The sequence below is a fragment of the Pipistrellus hanaki genome, assembly GCF_964339955.1.
Source record: "Pipistrellus hanaki genome assembly, chromosome: 16".
NCBI classification, from domain to species: domain Eukaryota; kingdom Metazoa; phylum Chordata; class Mammalia; order Chiroptera; family Vespertilionidae; genus Pipistrellus; species Pipistrellus hanaki.
In genome coordinates this window covers 22044384-22065110 of record NC_140518.1, presented here as the reverse complement: position 1 = coordinate 22065110, position 20727 = coordinate 22044384, and the positions used below count along the sequence as shown (strand labels likewise).

General features: G+C 43.4%; 1 long non-coding RNA gene across 1 annotated transcript; it reads left to right on the top strand.

Moving 5' to 3' along the window:
- The first annotated feature begins 2368 nt into the window (after positions 1-2368).
- On the top strand, positions 2369-17270 carry LOC311611748. The gene is made up of 3 exons (XR_014793145.1): positions 2369-2472; positions 8803-8926; positions 17165-17270. It is a non-coding gene; the product is annotated as an uncharacterized lncRNA (long non-coding RNA).
- The last annotated feature ends 3457 nt before the right edge of the window (positions 17271-20727 follow it).

The window sequence follows — 20727 nt, the reverse complement described above, 5'->3', positions numbered from 1 at the left end:
AGAGAGAGTAAACAGGACTATAAAGGAAACAATTACCAAAATGAAAGTAGAGACTGGTGGCGACTGGGTGAGTTTGCTTCCTCAAGCCCTCCGGGTAAGATGCACTCCGGGCAGGGAAGGGTACTTTCCTTTTGAAGTTTTATACGGGCTGAAGCCACCCATTGTACCCCGCCTGGGGCCAGAGCACCTGTCTGGCATTAAACAACGAACTTTGCTCAAGTCTTTGCAGGCTTTGCAGGCATCCCGAACCCAGAGTCGAGCAGCACTGAACGAGGCTCGACCGAATCCAGACTCAGCCACGGCAGAGAAGCTGCTTTTTACTCCTGGTGACCTGGTCTACGTGAAGAAGATCAACCCAGCGCAGCTGACATCCCGCTGGGAGGGACCCTACCAGGTTATCATCAGCACACCGACAGCAGCTCGAGTGGCGGGAAAGACTGCCTGGATTCACCACGCCCGGTTGAAGAAAGCACCGCCTCAGGACGACAATGGGACATGGCGGGTAGAGACTACTTCAGACCCCTTAAAAGTCAAATTGACTCGGGACGGTGGGTCAGAACAGTACCCCTGATTTTGATTGTAGGCTGGGGAGGAGCAACAGTTCCCCTCCAATCTAGGTGGGTGTTGGTTCGCACAACCGATGGAACCACGTTAGCCGAGAATACCACCTACTCTAGTTGCTGGTTATGCTTAAATCCCTCACCCCCTTACTATGTAGGTCTAGCCGCCAGCCTAAAAATAGGAACAGGGGAGGAGGAAGTGAAAAACACCATCCTTGATGATCAGCATCTCGCTGATCTAGCAACTTGCCTGGAAGGAGGGGCGGCCTCATTAACCCTGGGGGACCTCCAAGGGGAAGGGTCCTGTTTCATAGGAGGAGAATACTCCTTGTCAGCTTCCTCTTACTCCCAGAATTGTAATAGCAGCATGAAAATTTCCTGCAACACCCAGGTATTGATAGCCCCTGAAGGGGTTTGGTTTGCTTGCACTTATGGATTGACTCGGTGTCTGGTAGCTGAAAGGAGCCGAGAGCCTTGGTTCTGCATTTTAGTATATGTAATCCCCCAGGTCTATATCTATGCTGGCCCCTCCGGAATGAAGCATTTCCTATCCCCAGAAGCCCATCTCCGCCTTCAGAAAAGAACCCCCCTCTTAGTCCCATTACTTGCTGGGCTAGGAATTGCCGGTTCAGCGGCCGTTAGCGCTGCGGCCCTGACTACTGGCCAGATTGGGATTCAGAAACTATCAGTCCAGTTCTCAGAAGATATCAGGCTCATTCAAGATCAAATCAGCCACCTAGAGAAGGCCCTGGACTCCCTGGCGGAGGTAGTCCTCCAGAACCGGCGAGGGCTAGACTTGTTATTTCTCCAACAGGGAGGCCTCTGTGCAGCGCTGGGAGAGGCTTGTTGCTTCTATGCCAACCACTCAGGCGTGATAAGGGAGAGCATTAAAACCCTACAGAAGTGACTGAGAGAAAGGGAAAAGGAGAAAGAAAGTCAAGAGGGCTGGTTTGAAGGGCTGTTCAATTGGTCCCCTTGGCTGACCACCCTGATATCAGCCTTGGCGGGACCCCTCCTACTCTTACTTCTAGGCCTGATCTGTGGGCCCATCATAATTAATAGGTTAGTAGCTTTTGTTAGAGAGCGTGTTCAGGCTGTTAAGCTGTTGGCCCTAACCACCCAATACAGCCGAATCGTGCAAACTGAAGACACAGCTGTTTAGCTAACGGCTGATTTCTTGCTTTTGTAAACTTGCTTGCTTGCTTACAAAGAAAAGAGGCCAAGGATTTGACCTCTGCTAAGGAACTAAAAGCAGTGGGGAATGAGGAGTGGAAAATAACTGACCTTGCCTGGAGGGTAAAAAGTTGCTACTAACCCCTCCTGGACCTGAAGGCCAAATCAACAGTCTGGGGTAGTTAAGGCTGAAGGCCAAATCAGCAGGCTGGGTTAGTCAAGGCTAAAAGAACAGGACAAACCAAGAAGAGAGATTAGGCCATCTGGCCGATGCATACAACCATAGAAACGACCTCCACCCCCTTTTTTTGAAATGTGCATAAAAAGCTGGATTTGGAACTGCTTGCTGCTGTTTGCTGCCTGCTTCATCCTGGCGGCGGCAGCCCAGATTCGAATCTGTAATAAAATTTGTTATTTGACTCCGCAATTGGCTAGTTGGAGTTGTTTCCCGAGTAGGGGTCTCTGCCTCTTGGGTGGTCTCTGCTCCATTCAACACTAACTACCTAGAACTCCAGTCCTTTTTGGATGTGGTGGGGCTGCAGAAATGAATCCGGAGGCAAAGAACCCCTGAGTGGGCGGGGCCAAGAGAAGTCAGGTGACGAGCTGGCCCCGCCCCTTGCACCAGCAGCGCGCAGGCGCAGTGCCGCTTGCGACGCGAGGTCCCCGCGGTAACCGTTAACGGAAGAACCCAGGAGCTGATGCCCTTTGCGCCTCCCACCGACAGTAACAAACCAAGCCGGTGTGGGACCGAGCCCGGACACAGGGCCGGGCCTGGCCAGGGTGGAGGGAGGGAGGGATGGAGAAAGGGCTTCCTGGAGACGGGGAGGCCCGCAGTCCAGCCTTGAACCTCAGGCGCCCCATCTCCTGTGAGCGGGGCCTGAGTTCACAGGGACCTGGGCAGTCAGCAAGCCCACCTGCTGTTTGGAGAGAACTCGCCTCAGCCAGCACAGGTTGCCTCCTCCAGCTTCTCAAATGTTAGGATTTCAGAAATGAACCCCCTCCGCAGTTGGCTTGGGGAAAGAAGGGAATGGGCGGTTTTGTTTCTCGGGGTGACATTTCACTAAAGGTCAGGGTTCTCCCAGCCTGGCCTTCCCAAGGCTGCAGGGCCGCCCACTCCTGTGCCATCAGGGAGCGTCCCGCTATCAGCCAGGGATGCCCATGGAGCCCAAAAGGCCTGAAACCAGAGCAGCTTTCCTCGCAATCTCCAGGGGAGGTGGTGCAGGTGTACCATTGCCAGCTCCACCGGATGAAGCACTGAATCAGGAAGCACAGGCTGGCATTTGCAGGGCCCTCTGGCTCCTAGAATGCATACCGATGTGTCACTACACCCATCCGCTGGTTCCCATTTTTAAATTAGTATTATTTGTGGAGGTGGTTCTATCTTTTAGATGTGCATTGGATGCTGAACCTGGGTCTCTTCCTCTGATGAAGATTATTGCACCTCCTCAGAGGTCTATGAATCGCTGCGGTAAAGGTGGCAGTCTCCTCAGAAAGCTCTAAATATTGAATTTGGGCTTCCTGCCAGAGTGAAAAAATTTCAATCTCCTCAGGGAGCTCAAGGTTTATCTAGTCGTCGTCGTCCCCTCCCCTCTCCCCTCCCCCCTCCACCCCCTCCCACCCCCTGGGGAATCCATAGGTAGATTCTCCTAAGGATAAATGATATACATGCTGGGATTGAAATTATCATCCTGCAACTGTTGTTCTAGATGCTAAGGTGTTTTTTGCCAGTTGGCTTGGAGTTCCATCAACAACTTTGGTAAGCCTTTGAAGCTGAGCTAGGATGATGAACCTACATTGGAACTAAATCAAAGGGCTTAGAATTCCTCCAAAGGGGGCCAGAACAATGGAAACAAGACATCAAGTGAGACCACACCTTAGGAATTCTGTCGTTCCTGTATCTGTAGAGTTACTTCCATGAAAACACATGTGCTGAGTTGCTGTCCCATGTCTATGATTGCTAGTGTTGGTCTTGAGGGAGTAAAGCAAAGAAAAGATCAGGGGCAATGGCTAATTTCACTGAGGCTTTAGCATCCAGGTGTCATTCCTTGCTACTGTCAATCCCACAAATGGAGTGTAGCACCTGTTTCATTGGAAACTTTAGGTCACAGACAATGCCTTCTTCACACCCCAACTCTCCTGCCCTGAATTACATTCCCTAATTTCTTTGGGAACTCCCTTCATATTCATGATGCAATTTCTGAGAGCTGGTTTCTATGAGTTGGGCAGGGTGAGAAGAAGGAAATGGAAACTGCTGGTCAACCACTTCTGAGAATGAACCTTATTATCTACCTCCATGATTACAGCACTTACCACATTGTGATATGTGTTATTTGTGCCATTTTCTCTTGGGAATAAAAAATGTAGATCATGTGCTGCTGACTTTAAACCAAATTCATACCAAGTGTTGCTGGATTTTAACCAAATCCTGGCACATGATGATTATAACATGATGACTTTTCTGACATAGTCTCTATCATGTTTGTTCTTTTAACAAAGGCAACTTATTGAATATAAAATTCTATCTCAGTAATAACGTATGTAAGACTTTCCATATCAGTCCCAAGTTTAGGAAATAACTTTTTGTCTTGTGTGTTTTACCTTGAAATAGACAATAGCATACTTATATGCAAAATATATGTACTGCATATGTTGGATAAATAATGTGATGGATTCTCAGGATGAAATTTCATATGTGGTAAATTGATGTTCCCAGGTGAAATAATTAGCCCTGGATCACACATATAGAATTGGTCATTTTTCTATTTCACTGTGTGCATTCTTTGCCAATATTTCTCCAGTGGTAACCACTCCTGATACATAGTAGAACTTAATAAATTTTTGGTTAATGAATGAATAAACCACTGATTTGACTAACAGTATATATCCCACTGTGGAGTTGAAAAACTAAGAAGAATGAAAAGATCAGGAAGGCCATGAGTCAAGGTCTTCATCTTTGGGGATGACCCAAGGTCTCTCAGTCAGTGGTGGCAGAAAGTAGCCAGCTGTCATGACAGCATGGAGGGGCATTATTTGTGCCCTAGCTTTCTGACTCATTCCAGCCTCTTTGAGGCTCCACATCAGTCCATCAGAGTGCCCCAGCCATGAGTACAGGGAATTCCGGCTGAACAGTTCATGTTCCGTAACATCATTACCTAGTTCTGCTCTGTTCCCTCCTCATTGTTGGTTGGTTTCATTTCTGTTTCTGTAGTTTCATGTCTCAACTCTGAGACATGAAATGTAAAATGTCTTTCAGTTTTACATTTTGCATGTCTTTGAAAATTGGAATCCATGGGTTTCTCTCTTCCTTAGAAAATTAAGAGAATTAAATAGTAGTTTTTATTAAATAGTAGTCCCAAGCAAAATAAATAGTAGTTTTTATTTAATAGTAGTCCCAAGCAAAATTAAATAGTAGTCTCAGCTCTCTCCCTTCAAGAGCAGAGGCTCCATGGATGGTTCATGGATAACACTTCCCCTCTATGGCCCAGCCTCATCCTCCTCTTTTCAGGTGTGGCCCAAAGTCAAGTTGCAGCACACTTGGCTCCATCTTTCATGTATTGAAGGTAGAAACAATGTTTTTTCTAGCATCCAAGAGAGACAGTGTCTTCATGCAGCCCCTTCTCTCTGCTTCTCTGTCTTGAGTTCTTATCATGCTCCACTGTTTGCATACAATGGATCAAGTCATACATGTGGTATTGCTTCAGATCTTTCCCTCTGTCCCTGTGCTCCTGTATTCTCAACTCACTAAAAGGCATTCCCTCCTACCCAGCTTCCAAGCCAGTAACCTGGGTGTCTCCCTTGGCTCATCTTCACTTCACCTCCTTCATCTACGGTAGTCCCCCCTTATTTGCGGTTTCACTTTTCTTGGTTTCAGTTAGTCAATTGTGCTCCAAAATATTAAATGGAAAATTCAGATGTAAACAATTCATGAGTTTTAAATTGCACACTGTCCTGATCCATCTGGCCAGGGACATGAATCATGTCTTGGCTTAGTGTACCCATAGGGCAGAATGAGATAGTATAAGCATGGGTACACCACACATCCTCTGCAGAGATTAATATTTAGAACAAATAAGGAAAACTACTATTTAATTCTCTTAATTTTTTAAGGAAGAGAGAAACCCATGGATTTCAATTTTCAAAGACATGCAAAATGTAAAACTGAAAGACATTTTACATCATAATTATAAAGCTTGAGTTGTTAAGTTTTTAATATAAATTTAAAATAAGCATATTTCTCTTTTCTGATTTACTTACACTCTGGAGCATTTAATCCATTTACATTTAAGGTTATTATTGATAGGTACTCATTTGACGCCATTTTTATTCTATACCCGTGTTCCTTCTTCACTTCCTATTTCTTTATTTTTACAGTAGACCCTTTAGCATTTCTTGCATTGCTGGTTTGGTGGAGATAAATTCCTTCAGTCTTTTTTTGTCTGTGAAGCTCCTGATTTCCCCTTCAATTTTGATTGATAGCCTTGCTGGGTACAGTATTCTTGGATTCAGACCCTTCCTTTGCATGACTTTGTATATTTCATCCCATTCCCTTCTGGCCTGATATGTTTCTGTTGAGAAATCAGTTGCTAGTCTGATGGGGGTTCCTTTGTATGTCACTTTCTGTCTCTCTATGGCTGCTTTTAAGATTCTTACTTTGTCGTTGTTGTTTGCCAATTTAATTATAATGTGCCTTGGCGTCTGTCTTCTGGGATTTATTTTGCTTGGGACTCTGCGAGCATCTTGGATTTGTGTGGGTTTTTTCTTCTCTATCTCGGGAAAGTTTTCTGTCATTATTTCTTGAAATACTTTTTCCATGTCTACCTCAGTTTCCTTTCCTTCTGGAACCCTTATTATTCGAATATTATTTTGTTTTGTATTGTCCCAAAGCTCCCGTAGGCTCTCCTCCTGCTTTTTAATCTTCTTTTCTAGAAGCTGCTCTAATTGGGTATTTTTTTCCATCTTGTCTTCTAGCTCACTGATGCGGTCCTCTGCTTCATCTAGTCTACTCTTGATGCTTTCTATTGAGTTCTTCATGGTAGTGATGTCATTTTTCATTTCTTCTTGGTTCTTCTTCAATTCCTCTTGGTTCTTCTTCAATTCCTCTTGGTTCTTCTTCAATTCCTCATGGCTCTTCTTCAATTCCTCATGGTTCTTCCTCATTTCTTCTTGGTTATTGTCAAATTTCTCTTCCATTCTTTTTAGCCATCCTATGATCATTATTCTGAATTCTTGCTCTGGTAGGCTGCTTGCCTCTGACTCGTTTACTTCCTTTTCTGGTGATGCCTGCTTTTCTTTCATGTGCGGGCTATTTCTTTGTCTCCCAATGGCCTCTCTTTTCAGGATGTCTGGTTATGTGGTGTTTCTTCTCCTACGTTGATTTAAAGGTACAAACTACAACACTACCAGGTACAACACAAGAGGCACTTAACCGGAATGTATTTACAATATTAATAACCTCCAACAAAGGTGACCACTAGAGAAAGGCAAATTGGGGGATAGGAGAGAAGGAAGAAAGGTAACAATAAAATAAAGAAAAATTTTAAAAATAATAATAAATAAAATAAAAAGAGGGATAAAGAGAAAAAGAAGGAAAAAAGTAATGACAAAATGAAGTTGGAAAACGGAAAAAAAGAAGAGAGAGAAAGAGAGAGAGAGAAAGAGAGAGAAGAAGGAAACTAAAAGAGAAATGGGAGACAAACTATATATCTGTGGAGAAAATTGCCATAGAACAACCACTGAACCCAGCCAATGCCAGTAACAATACTTGGAGATCAATACAAACTACAATATCCACTATTATTAAGTAAGGCTATGATATACAGAAGTAAAAGAAACAAACAAAAACAGAGGATTTAAAAAAAAAATACAAAGCAACAATAACAACACAGTAATAAGCATAACAATTTCACTAAAAAGCATAAAAATTTACAATAATCAACCTTCACACAAACAATGAGAAAAGGATAGAGAGGAAAACCGTTTTTTTTTGTTTGGTTGGGGGGTTTTTTGTGTTGTTTTTTTTTTTAACTAGTTAATATAGTGCAGAGAGTGGTATTTATACACTTGGGTCAGGGGTTGGAACTTAGGTCTATATTACTTACACTCTGGAGCCTGACTTCTTTGGTGTCATTTCCAAATCTATCATTTATTAGTCTGTTCTTCCTTAGGTTACTTACCTCTCTGTGCTCAATTTCCTAATCTGTGATGAGAAATACTAGTAAGATTAAATACATTAGAATCTATAAAAGAATTAGAGCATCTCTGGCTCATAGTAAGTGCTATGTGTTAGTTGCTGTTATCATTATTACTGAATATTGCAATAAACTTATTTTACACATTTAAAAAGTGCAGGCCTCTTATTCTTTGCCTAAATAACCCCATCCACACACACTTTTCCTGGCTAATCATCCTTCAAGTCTCACTCAATTTATAATAGAGAAAAGTTAGTTTCAGGGCTGAAGCCCTTCCAGAAAGCAGCTGCCAAACCAAGCAGGGCTTTACATGAACACAAGGGATTCCCTACAGATGGCTGGGAAGCACCAACATGCTTAGATTACACATTATATCCATAACATTGATAAACTCATGGCTAGGTATATCCAATTTCATTTTCATACGGGAGAAACATCCCCTCCCCCCCTTTTAATTTTTTCAATTACAGTTGACATTCAGTATTATATTGGTTTTAGGCGTACAGCATAGTGGTTAGATATTTATATAACTTACAAAAGTTAAAATGATGAAGGGATTAAGAAATATAAATTGGTCAATACAAAATAATTACGGGGGTGTAAAGTGCAGCTTAGGGAATACAGTACATAACATTGTGATAACTGCATGATGTCACAATAGGTGGGTGTTAGCTTTCTTGGGGGAATCACTTTGTAAACTATAGAGGAACATTCTTTATCTGGGTCTTCCAAGATTGATTGGAAGTTATAAGAAATCCATTTCTAGTACCACCCCAGAAGCATCCTTTCACTCACTAGAACTGTCCAACATGAACAAAGGGAGATATCTACCAAAGACAAGGTCCCATGTGATTATAATCTATCTGCTTCTTGTTCCGCAGATTCCAAACCAAAAAGGGCAGACAAAGCTGTGCCAACTCCAAGGAGGCCTGGGTCCAGGTCTATGTGAGTGACCTGGAACCGAGCTGGGCTGCGTCAAGGCCGGGCAGCAGGTCTCCAGGAAAGGTACCTGAGCCTGACACTTATCATCGAGACATACTCTTCCACGTTCACAGCTCCTCTCAGTAGTCTGTTCCTTCTCTTAATTTAATCTTCATTATGTGTTGTGTTGTTTTATTGGTGTTATTTCCATAATTTATATTGGCTTTGGCAAAGGACCCATGTCCCCCATGAGGATGGTACACCATCAGTTTCTCTGCTATTGAGGATACATGGGTAAGTGCAGTTGATTCTGTGTGTCTTCATAATAAGACTTTTTTTTTTTTTTAAATAAAAAAAGACAATTTATCTTTTAAATATGATTTGGTGTGAAGGGAATTGGCTGGTATTATTATTATTACTAGGGACAAATCACCATTTCCAAACAAAATAATTAACATTTACTGAGAACTTCATTTGGGCTAAATGCTCTAAAAATACAAGCTCAATACTTTCAACAATGATTTTAATACCTGTATGAAGTAGGGACTCATTCCTCCAATTTTACAGATGAGGCAATGGGCACAGAGGTGATGTGACTTGTTAAGGCTTATAGGTCTGTTTGGAGAGCACCATGAAAGAATGATTCAAAAGGACAGCTGTGGTGATAAGAGTCATCATCTCCACATTTGGTAGAGAAGTTGTAAATAGCAGCAGCAGTACAATATAGGGGAAAGACAAGGTATTGCAGAGTCGGGAAAGTGGGTCTCTATCACTTATCAGTGAATCATTAGGAAAGTCATCTTGCCTTACTGGACTCAATTTTCACACCTGTAAAGTGGAGATAATATCCTCTTGGAAGAGTTATTATGAGGTTATGTGTGAAGCACCCATCACAGGATCTGACATCTGAAAGATTCTCTTTCCCTCTCTGAGCCTTAACTTTTTTTACTTAAAATGGGCATGGTGTCTAACTTCCCAGTGTCATCATGTGGATCAGCTCTCTAAAGTTCAAAGCAAAGATAGAATGTTATCATGAACACAGAAGAATGAATGTCAGATTTGTTTCTGGAGTGTTGTAGGAGTAACCTAAAGCCATGTCTCCTTACTAACCCATCAGAACTCCTAGTACATGAGACAGAATTACATGCACAATCAAGTCTTGATCTACAGCATATAGAATTGTAGTCTATTAAGCTGGGAGGAACCTCTCAGAACATCTTGTCCAACATCCTCATATTATGACAGCTGAGTGCCAAGGACTGAGGAGTGGCTTAGTGAAAGTTGTGGGGCATGCTGAGGCCAGATACTGTTTGAGAGATTTTAGAAAAGTTTGAAGCATGAGACAAGACAGACCATTCATATGGGAAAACCACTGGAAACAGCTTGGGTGGCACTTGAGTGGGGTGGGGAATCTCGGAAAATTATCAGGGCAAGTGAACAATGCTACACTGGTTGATGGAGACACAGATATGGCCCCCCTTCTCATCCCTGGGGGAGGGGGGGTCATTAAGGGAGCAATGACCTCTGCTAGCACTTCTGTCTGGAGAAAGCTATCTCCCCAGCTCTTGTCCTTATGCAGACAATTCAATTCTTACCCGTTTGTCCCTGGTGCCTTTTGCACTGCTGCCCAGAGGGAGGAAGTCCACACACAGGTTCTTTAAAAGGAACTTCCTGAGGTTCCAGCAATCTCTGTGTCACTGAGCCTCAATCCCTGCTGGTTTTTACATCCAGAAATGATGGGGACTTGTCTTTTTGGCACTGGAACCCTGCACTGGGGCCTACTGTGGTGCTGGGACCCCACGCTTCTCTGGGGGAGCCTCTGCAGCCAAGATATCCCTCCCAATTAAAAACTGCTCCAGCCCATTCTACATCTCTACCCTCCTCCCAGTCTTGATGTGGCTTCTTCTTTAAATCCCTAGCTGAAGGAATTCCAGTCAGATAGCTTTCAAGCAGTTTCAAGTAATGGTTGTTCTGTAGTTTATTTGTAATTTTGATGTGGTTGTGGGAGGAGGCGAGTACTGCATTTACCTATACCACCATCTTGACCAGAAGTCCTGACCCTCCAGAACTTTAAGAGAACAAATGTATGCTGTTTTAGGACATCAAATTTGTGGTAATTTGTTAGAGTAGCAATAGGAAACTCACACAGTTAGTTACCGGCTAGAGAATCACCAACAGTGGATCTTCCAGTTCAGTGTGAAAAGCAATGGAATACTCTAGAACAGTGGTTGCCAACCTTTAAGACCTGATGAACCACCAGTGGACTGTAGACCACCGGTTGTTTGTGGATCAACTTCTGGAAGTCAGCCTGTGTTTTTCTTGCAGTGCCTGCCTCCCAGTTCCCTTTCTAGATAGAAGGGAGTCTGTTTCCTCATGCTCTGGTTTATGGTTGGTGACCGCTGCTCCAGAAGATGAGATAAATTTTCCCCCAGTTCAAACCCAGGGTGAAGTAGACATATTCCAAGGTGATGGACTATAATGAGGTGAGACAATCTCAAGAAGAGGGTCTGCTTCAGCAGCTAAGAATGAGGGCTGAGGCTTAACCACGGTTACAAAACCCATCAGCCAGGTCAAGGGTAAGCTTGACTCTTCCTGACTCCTGTGGCCCTCTGAGGGTGGGAAGGACCTTGGATTCCTATCTGGAAGATTCTGTCCTCTCACTTGTCAGATGAAGTCTAGAACAGAGCTGTGACCTGTCTTTGACTTTACTATTAGAGAGGGGACAGGGTTAGGGGCTCTCCCTCACACTGGAATCTTTTTCCCCATGCCTCCCTGACCCTGAACAAATTAGGAGGAAGGAACTCAGTTCCACAGAGGCTGAATCACCAAGGAAGGCTTATGAGACCTGAATACTCTAATGAAGAAGTACTTCACCCAGAAATTATAAACAAAAGCACAGAGTCCTGGTGGTGGGGCAATGTGGGACGTCACCTGTTGCACAATATAAGATTTTGTGTTTCCTTTTTCTCTTTTCATAAAACTTCCTCTTCTTACCCTGAGCCAAGGGACCTTGTATATCCTTACTTGACTTTTCAGTTGACGTTTCTCTAAGTTTCCAGGAGGGACCAGAGCTAGAACAGGACATGGAACAGAGCCTATTGTTTGTGGATCAGCTTCGGGCCTGTGTTTTTCTTGCAGTGCCTGCCTTCCCCAGTTCCCTTTCTAGATAGAAGGTAGTCTGTTTCCTCATGCTCTGGTTTATGCAAACTTTCTGTCCTCTCCCTATCTTACCCCCACCTAGAATGTTCTGTAATGTTCCCATGACAGGGCATTTTCCTCTCAGGAGGCCAGGAGCTGAGTTAGCATGCAAATTGAGCTGTAGATGGTGAAAGGAATCACAGTTCTTTCTGGTGACTGAGGCCAGCTGGCTACATGACTGTCCTGAGCTGCTTTTTTATACTTACCCTTCACAGAGCCATGGGACTTGTCCTCTCTCAATTTTCTAGTTGTCTCCACCTGTTCTCCCTTCTTAATGCCTGTCATCTTGGGTTCCACTAAATCTAAGCAGACAGAAAATGGGAAAAGGTGGAGAAATAGACAAAACTGTGACTTCATTTTTCTACTTTTTAAATAGTGTGGATGAAAAAGAGGCCACATACTAAACCTGACAAGTGCCATGGAGGCCTGCATGATGGACCTTGTAAATTCAGAGACCCAAGTAACCACATAGGATGGTCTGAACATTAAAATTCCTAATTAAAAGTGGGTCATGGCTGGTAGTCACATTCTGGACCTGTAGCTTCCTTGACAAAGGTTAATCTTTAATTGAGCCAGTCTATTGTATTTGAACAACTAAGATAACATACCTTTGAAATAACGGAGTAATTTTCTTTTCCATATTCCTCAAAGGCACAATTGCACAACCAGTGGCACCAGAGCTTGAGACCACATTGTTATCTTGTTGCCTAAATACCATCTCTATGTGCAGTAGGTGTTAACTATTCTGTACCGACCAATGTAGCAGATGTTCTCTCTGTTTTAATTTTTATCCAATTTAAGAGATTTCTCCACTTTACTTTCTCTCACTCCCTTATCTACCACCAATAAAGTTTATGTAACCCTCCTTATATCGCCTCCTTTTATTCTAATATATAAAATAAACTGCAAAACTGCTATTTTTTTAGAGCATTTTCTCCGTCTGTTGCTATTCTGTTTACTGACAATTGTTGTCAGTTTGGCTCAGTAAATTTATTAAAATTCTCAACAAGTGTAGACATTTACTACAGTGTAATCGTTTCATTTAGGTTTTGCAGACTAAGGACATGTAGGGATGCCCAATGTCTAGACTCAGTCTTCTTCCTTAAGGTTTTTCTTTTTTGTTGTTGTTGTTGTGTTAAAACACACAACAAAATTTACCATCATAACCATTTTTAATCATAGTTCAGTAGTATTAAACATATTTACATTGTTGTGCAGCAGTCACCACCACCTATCCCCATAACTCTTTTATCTTGTAAATCTGAAACTCTATAACTGTTAAACACTAATTCCCCATTCTCTCCTCCCTTCCAGCTCCTAGCAACCAGCTTTATACTTTCTGTCTCTATGATTTGACTAAGTACTTTATATAAGTGGATTCACACAGTATTTGTCTTTTTGTGATGGCTTATTTCACTTAGCATAATATTCTTAAGGTTCACCCATGTTGTGGCAAATTGGAGAATTTCCTTTCTTTTGAAGGCTAAATAATATTCCCTTAATGTATATACTATATTTTGCTTATCCCCTCATTGGTCAATGGACACTTGTGTTGTTTCCAAGTTCAGCTTGTGAATAATGCTGCTATGAGCATGAGTGTACAAATAGCTCTTCAAAATCCTGCTTTCAATTTTTAGGGGTATATACACAGAAGTGGAATTGATGATAATTCTATATTTAATTTTTTAGGAGCCCCTATACTGTTCCTCCCTTAATTTTTTTTAAATATATGTTTGATTGTTGCTGCAGACAACTGGATACTATCAAATGATAATATGTCATGAGAACTTGCCAAATCCGCAAATTTGTGATTGTCACTAGAGCACTAGAAATCAACTATCCATGGAGATATTTTGTTTAGTTTTTCACAAAGAAATAAAGGTTTTATCAGGTAGGCAAAGTGTTCCTCACTTCCATATGTGTGAAAGCATCTGGGGAGCTTTTTTGAACTCCACCACTGGAAGTTTCCCATTGGTGGGTCTGAGATGGAATTGAAGTGTTTGCAAAGCATGGACTTCCTCTGAATTTCAGTCCCTTGAGTCTCAGTCCCATCGACAAGGGAGTGATCTCACAAGCTTGTGAGGATTCAATGAGATGACAGGTGTGAAGTACAGGCATAGGTCATAAAGGTCAAGTGTCATATTATTGAAGGGAGGGCCCTCCTTAGCAACCTTGCATGCTTCAGCAAAACAATTATAGGCCATAATTACCCTTTGCTTCATAGTGGAAACTCCAAGTGCTAGAGCAGCAAACATCACATTATGTTGTCTTACATAATTTCCGCTAATAAATTTTCTTTTCATAACTGTGGTGAAAGTTCTTTGCCCCTCCCTCCATTCCCAAGGGGGAGTATGGGAATATACAGTTTGAAATATTCCATTAAAAATTAAACTTGAGGAAGCAAGATTATAAAAGCATCGGGTCAGTGTGTGAGAAACTGATGTCTCCTTCACTGCAGGAGGAAGTGTAAATAGACTTGGTCTTTTGGGAGGACAATTGGCACATATTTCAACTCTACAGTGAATACATCCTTTGAATTTCCATGTTTAGGCATCTTTTCTGGGAAAATACACACAAATATAAACAAAGAAGCATGTATAAAGTATACGATGCGTATAACAGCAAATTGTTTATGATACAGAAACCACCTAAATGTTCAGCAATTAAAATTTGGTTAAATAAATTATGAACCACTTATATAATGGAATATTAGGTAGTAGTTGTTTTTTAAAAAGGGGGAAAGAGCCCTAATCGATTTGGTTCAATGGATAGAGCGTCAGCCTGAGGACTCAAGGGTCCCAGGTTTGATTCTGATCAAAGGCATGTACCTTGGTTGCAGGCACATCCCCAGTAGGGGGTGTGTGGGCAGCAGCTGATTGATGTTTATCTCTCATCGGTGTTTCTAACTCTCTCCCTCTCCCTTCCTCTCTGTAAAAAAAAAAAAAAATCAATGAAATATATTTTAAAAATTAAATAAATATAAAAATAAAAGGGTAAAATACTAACATGGAAATCTCTCTATGACACAATGTTAAGTGAATAAAGCAAAACAATATAACTTAATTTCTGCAGAAAACGGATGTGTGTGTGTGTGTGTGTGTGTGTGTGTGTGTGTGTGTAAAAGCTTAGGAAAACACTTAGAAAAATACATAGTAAACACATGGAAAAATGGGGGGGGGGGGAAGAACTTTTAAAGATTATGTTAACTAAGTAATAATAGCCATGTCTAAGTCACTTGAAGAGAGAGATTAGGGAGTCCCCCTTGCCAACAGTGCTATGGAGGGTTCTTCTGCAAGTTTTTAGGGCTGTCTACTTTGGCCCCACACACTCACCAAGGCTGTGCTACTCAGTAATCTGACATTGGGCCAGCCACCTTGGATTTGGATTTGGATTTGGGTTTGCTCTTTGTTGTACTCTGTGCTGCTTTGAGCCATTGATCTCCACCCTGCACTAAACTACTAGGTCCTCTTCAGATACTCTGGTTTATCCTTCAGACTGAGGGGTCCTGGGTGCTTGTATCCTTTCAGCTTGATTCTGAGAGGCTGGGTGTGAGCTAACTACCTGGGGTGGCCAGTCTGAGCCCTCCTCTCTTGACTTGCTTAGTGTTTCTCTGCTTATCCAGGCCTCCCTATAAGTATTCGTGAGGTGCTTGTCCCAGATCTGACCACCAAGATGAAACAGGATTTCTCTTCATTCCCACGGTCAGAGTTTTACCTCTACACCCCCTTCTCTGAAATTCTATAATTGGGATAAGAAAGAGGGCAGGCTTCTTATTCAGGACCCTGTGCAACATTTTGTGTTTCTTTCCTGTAATTCAGCTTATTGTAGCCCTCTCTCTAGAAACCTTTCAGTGTGGAGCAGTGTAGACTCAGAGACCCCCAACCATCAAGAATGGGCTATGTCTCTTAACTCCCAAAGGCCTTGCCAACTTGTGATCTTTGAACATTCATCTCCTTGGATGAGTGACATTAGTGATAGGTGGGTAATGTGACCTACTTAGGAGTCTCAGTCCTGGGATGGCTCCAAAACACCTTATATTCACCATCCCCCCAGGAGCACATTGAATCCTCTGGGAACTGGACCTCCAGGAGAAACCAGACGGGACAACACCTAGCTCTTCCTCTGAAATTCTTAATTACACAGAGAAAATTATTGTCTTTGGCCATTGCTCCTAAAGACACCAGGAAACCAATGCCAAACTGTGATGTAGCAATGAACAAAGGGATAGAAAGTGTTCCCAAACTTTCCTGTTTGGGATTTGCATATCCGAGAAAGCATACCCTAATTAAAGAGAAACCAGTTATTAACTAGAATAGAGGATCATGTCATACTCTGCCTATTTTACTGCCCCGCCCCACATTCCTTTCTGGTACCACTGAGGGTATAAATTGTGGCTGGGCTCTGTGTGCATTTACATCACAGGCCAAAATGAAGACATGCACAGTCTTTGTTCTGGTGGCTTTCATCACCGTGGGGCTGGAGATGGCCTGCGCTCGGACACCTCTTCTCCAAGGTGAGGGTGCTGAGGGGTTTCCTGCCTGACATCAGAGAGGGCTCAGAGCCTGGCTTCAGGCCTGAGGATGATTTGGCATAAAAGCAGGCAGTGTGTTCACTGCAGAATGGAGATTTTGAATTTATCAGATACGCATTCTCTAACTTTCAAGAGTGATCACCCTGCATTTCCATTCTTCTTATCTGATCAGATTGGGTCTGATTAGAAGTTGGGTTTTCTCTAGATGTGCCCTGGATGTGGGACTCCAACAGGAGTGACTTCAGGATGAACATGGTGTGTGTGTGAAGTGGGGAGATGGCTGACTGTGATAAGAGATTTTTCTAATATCTTATATGGTGGAAAGAAGAGGGTTATGACAAGTGCAGGTTTCTTGTGTGCTGGGACTGTGCAGCCTTTGGAGCAGGGATAACATTCTTCTAAGAGCCTGAATGTGAAAATGGGGACTCTAGAGTAAAAGTGGAGCTGCTGAAGCTGAGGGATGGGTCCAGGAACATGAAGGAAGAAATGGAAGAGGTGGGAGTCCTACTAGTGGCAAGGCCATCTGACCTCTAACATTCTCATGACTGTATAGTGACTGTTCCAGATTGCACAAAAACCATTGTATGTTTCAGAGCAACAAAGACCTGGAGTCTGCCCCCAGGTGCCCAAAGGAACCGCTGGGATTTGTGTTGAAAAATGCTCAGGAGATGCATCATGTCCCAAGGGAATGAAATGCTGCAGCAATGGATGTGGGCATATCTGCAAAGCTGCTCTCCCTCAAGTGAGTATAAATCAGTCAAGAGCTGTCCAGTGTACAATAACTTCCTAGTGGACTTTGCTGGGGCAGATGGGTGCTCACGTGTCCACTGCACGCAGGAGTCTGGGTAACTCCAAGAGAAAGAGTCTGGAAATAAATGGCAGAAGGACACCTGGCTGCATTATCCAAGACCCTCTCCTCGAAGAGAAGCCCTATCCCTATCCCTGAGTGGCTCTTAGTGGAGACAAGTAACCATGATCCTAGGTTCTCAGGTCATTATTATCCCAGGATTTCTCACCCTCCTCCTCCTGCCCACCAAGGGGGCTTCACTCTTCCTGGAAAATGAATGATTGTGGGAAGAGGGGGAAAGGAAAGGGAACACCAATTATTGAGTATCTTCTAGGTTTGTTAGGCATTGTGCTGAAGCTGAGATAAAAAGATCAACACAGCCAGGTGAGGGAGATAGAACTAGGTAAATAATTACAACTGTAACCATAGCTTTGTACCAGTTTCTACTAAGGTCTGTGGGCACAAAGGGAAAGTTACTGGCTTTGCCTGGGAGGGTGGATCAGTGGGTGTTGGGAAGGTTGTTGAAGAGTAGAGAACATATAAGGACATGCTTAAAGGAGGCATAAAGTTTGCTGGAGGAAGGAAGGGAAGTTCAGATGGTGGGAGAAGTGTGAGAGATGGGAAAGGGACTGGTAGAAGTTGCAGCATTTCAGGGGCACACATCTCAGCATCTCAGTGGAGGGTCATCTAAGCCAGGGTCCAAAGAAGAGGTGCCTGGCAGCTTGGTGGACTGCTAGGGGTTTTTGAACAGAGGAAATGTCATGATCAAATTTGTATTTTAGAAGGGTGGCTTTGGTGGCCAAGTGAAAGCTGGACAAGTTGTTCATTAAGCGTGCCTGGAGACCAGCCCCAGAAGATTTCTCATGAATCTGATGCTTGGCTATCAAGACTCTTCCACAAACCATTCCTGGCTATTCTCTATCCCTGGACTTGCAGCCCTAGAAGATAAAGATCGAAAGTGGTGGAGTGACCACTTCTAAAGAGCTTATGTCCAAAATAAACCTTACCTGTGCATTATTCAGGCTGTGTCATTCTTCCCACTTAGGCATTCTAGTGGACCCTCAGTAGATGAGCAGGACCATGTGTGCCCTGCACTGAGCCCATGAATGAAGGCACTCATGGCCATGTCTCTAAACAGGGCAAAGAGCATAATATTTTCTCAATCATTCTGTGAATAAAAATGACATTCTAGCACATAGGAAGCCTTTTGGAGCAGCCTTTATAAGGGAAAAACTCAAGAGCAGGAGCAGAAGCAAGTGTGGGAATACCCTATTCTAAGGAAGCATACTGACATCTAGCAGGACTGGATGCCTAACTCCAGGAGAGCAACCCCAGCCCTTGGGATGTGGGACTTTGAGTGACATAGACTGGGAGTGCCAGCTCCTGACTTGGAGTGACTAGGAGTTAGAATACAGTTAGGGTATAGGCTCTGTGGGTGGAGTCTTTGATTCAGAGTTCTTCTGAGGCAGAGGATAAACATAGGTCTCCCAAAGAAGCCTTGACAAAAACTATGGTCTGAGCTGACCGCTACAAGTTCAATCTCTCAGTGCTCTCTGTGCGCTTTCCAACCTTGATTCCCCCCACTTAGCCTGCCGAGTTTGGACTCCCTTATCAACTTGTCCCTGTCCATCACACCGCTGTTACTTCTCATATAGCACCTCTTATAACCCCAGTGGCCCATGGCCTCACCAGTCTGTACATTGGAATGAGCATATTAGCATCAATATCGTCTTTTACTGGCTGGTCATCTACTGTACATTCCAAACCTCAGCATGCTTTATTAGTCACTCTTGGTCACTTCTGGGGGTTCACAGACCCCTCTAACATGCTCTCAAACAAGTTCACCTGTTGTCTGCCATTCTGAATGCCAAAGATACTTGAGGATAGCATCCTACAACTTCCACTCAAGTTTCTGCCCTTTAAATTCCTAAAATCCCTAAAAAGTTGTTTGTACTCTTTTGTGAGCTGCTCATTTTATTCTCCACCTGCATTCCAACCCCCCTTAATATTTTGGAGAAAACTCTTATTTCTCCCTATGAAAATTGACAAGGGCCAGAAAGTCTCACCCTGCTTCCTATCAGGTAGGGTTTGGAATTAGGAGTGACACTTAAGACTTAGGAATTGTCAAAACCAATTCACAACAGCAGAGGTGCCAGTGACAGCATCCTAACCAGATTTGCCACGGGCTGGACTTGGCTATGTCCTCTTCTACATGCTACATTTAGGTTCTTGATATTTTTCCCAAGCCTGGTTCACCAGTCTTTCCTACTGTTTCTGTGCACTGTGTAATATTGTCTTTTCAAAATTCCTGCTCTCTCAAGTTGGACCGAATTGGCTTGTTTGCATCCAAGAACATTAACTTGTGCAGAAATTGGTGTCAGGAGTGGACACGGGCCAAAAATACTCAGGGAGATGGCAGGAGTCTGGGTTTTAGGAACTGGTCTAATCAGAAGCCCCCTTGTTCACATGCCTATGCTCTCTTATTCACATGAGAGGTCCCATCTCCTTGAGAACTTGGATAGTTTCTGTTTTGGGGAGCCACCTCCATAGTTCGCAGAGCTACAAACGGAACCCTGGGTTGCTCACAGCCTGTGTTTCTTTACATGTGACCTCTGGCTAAGCACCCCTCACCCTGTGGCCATTTGCTCTAATGGGCTCCTCCCTTCCCCCTACACCTCCTCTCCTTCCTCCAGTGGACAGAGGTCTTGTCATTGCACCTGTGTCTCTGGGTGGCTGCTGGGTACTGCCTGGTACAAGTTCCTAATGCTACCCCACCTCTGTGGCAGCACTTCTCATCCCTGGAGACCCCATTCAGTGCTCCCCTGCAGCTCCAGGGACCTGCTAAGTCTGGGCCCAAGCCTGTCACTAGTCCCCCAAGTCCTGCCTGCAGCCCCAGGATCCTCAAAGCAGGAGGATTCCAGGGGTCTGCAACCTTTAAGACATAAAGAGCCACTTGGACCCATTTCCGAAGGAAAAAAAAAAACCTGGGAGCCGCAAAACCATTGCGGCATTTAAAACAAATATAACACTGCATATATTGTTTCTTACCTTAATGCTATATACCGGATCACGCAGTTAGCTGTCAATCTGAAGAAAAAAAGGACTTTTTCACTTAACAATGTAAAATATATTTTTGCAAATTAATAGCTAATTAAAATATTTAATTTACCTGGTTAATGGGATTTTTGCTCCTGAACCTCAGTGCACAGTGTCAGCACATCAGGGCTGTAAGATGTTACCTTCATTTTCACACAGGCTTGCAAGTTGTCGGAGCCGCGGTAAAGCTTCAAAAGAGCCACATGCGGCTCTGGAGCCGTAGGTTGCCGACACCTGCCTTAGACAGAGTGGTGCAGACACCAGGTGAGTACT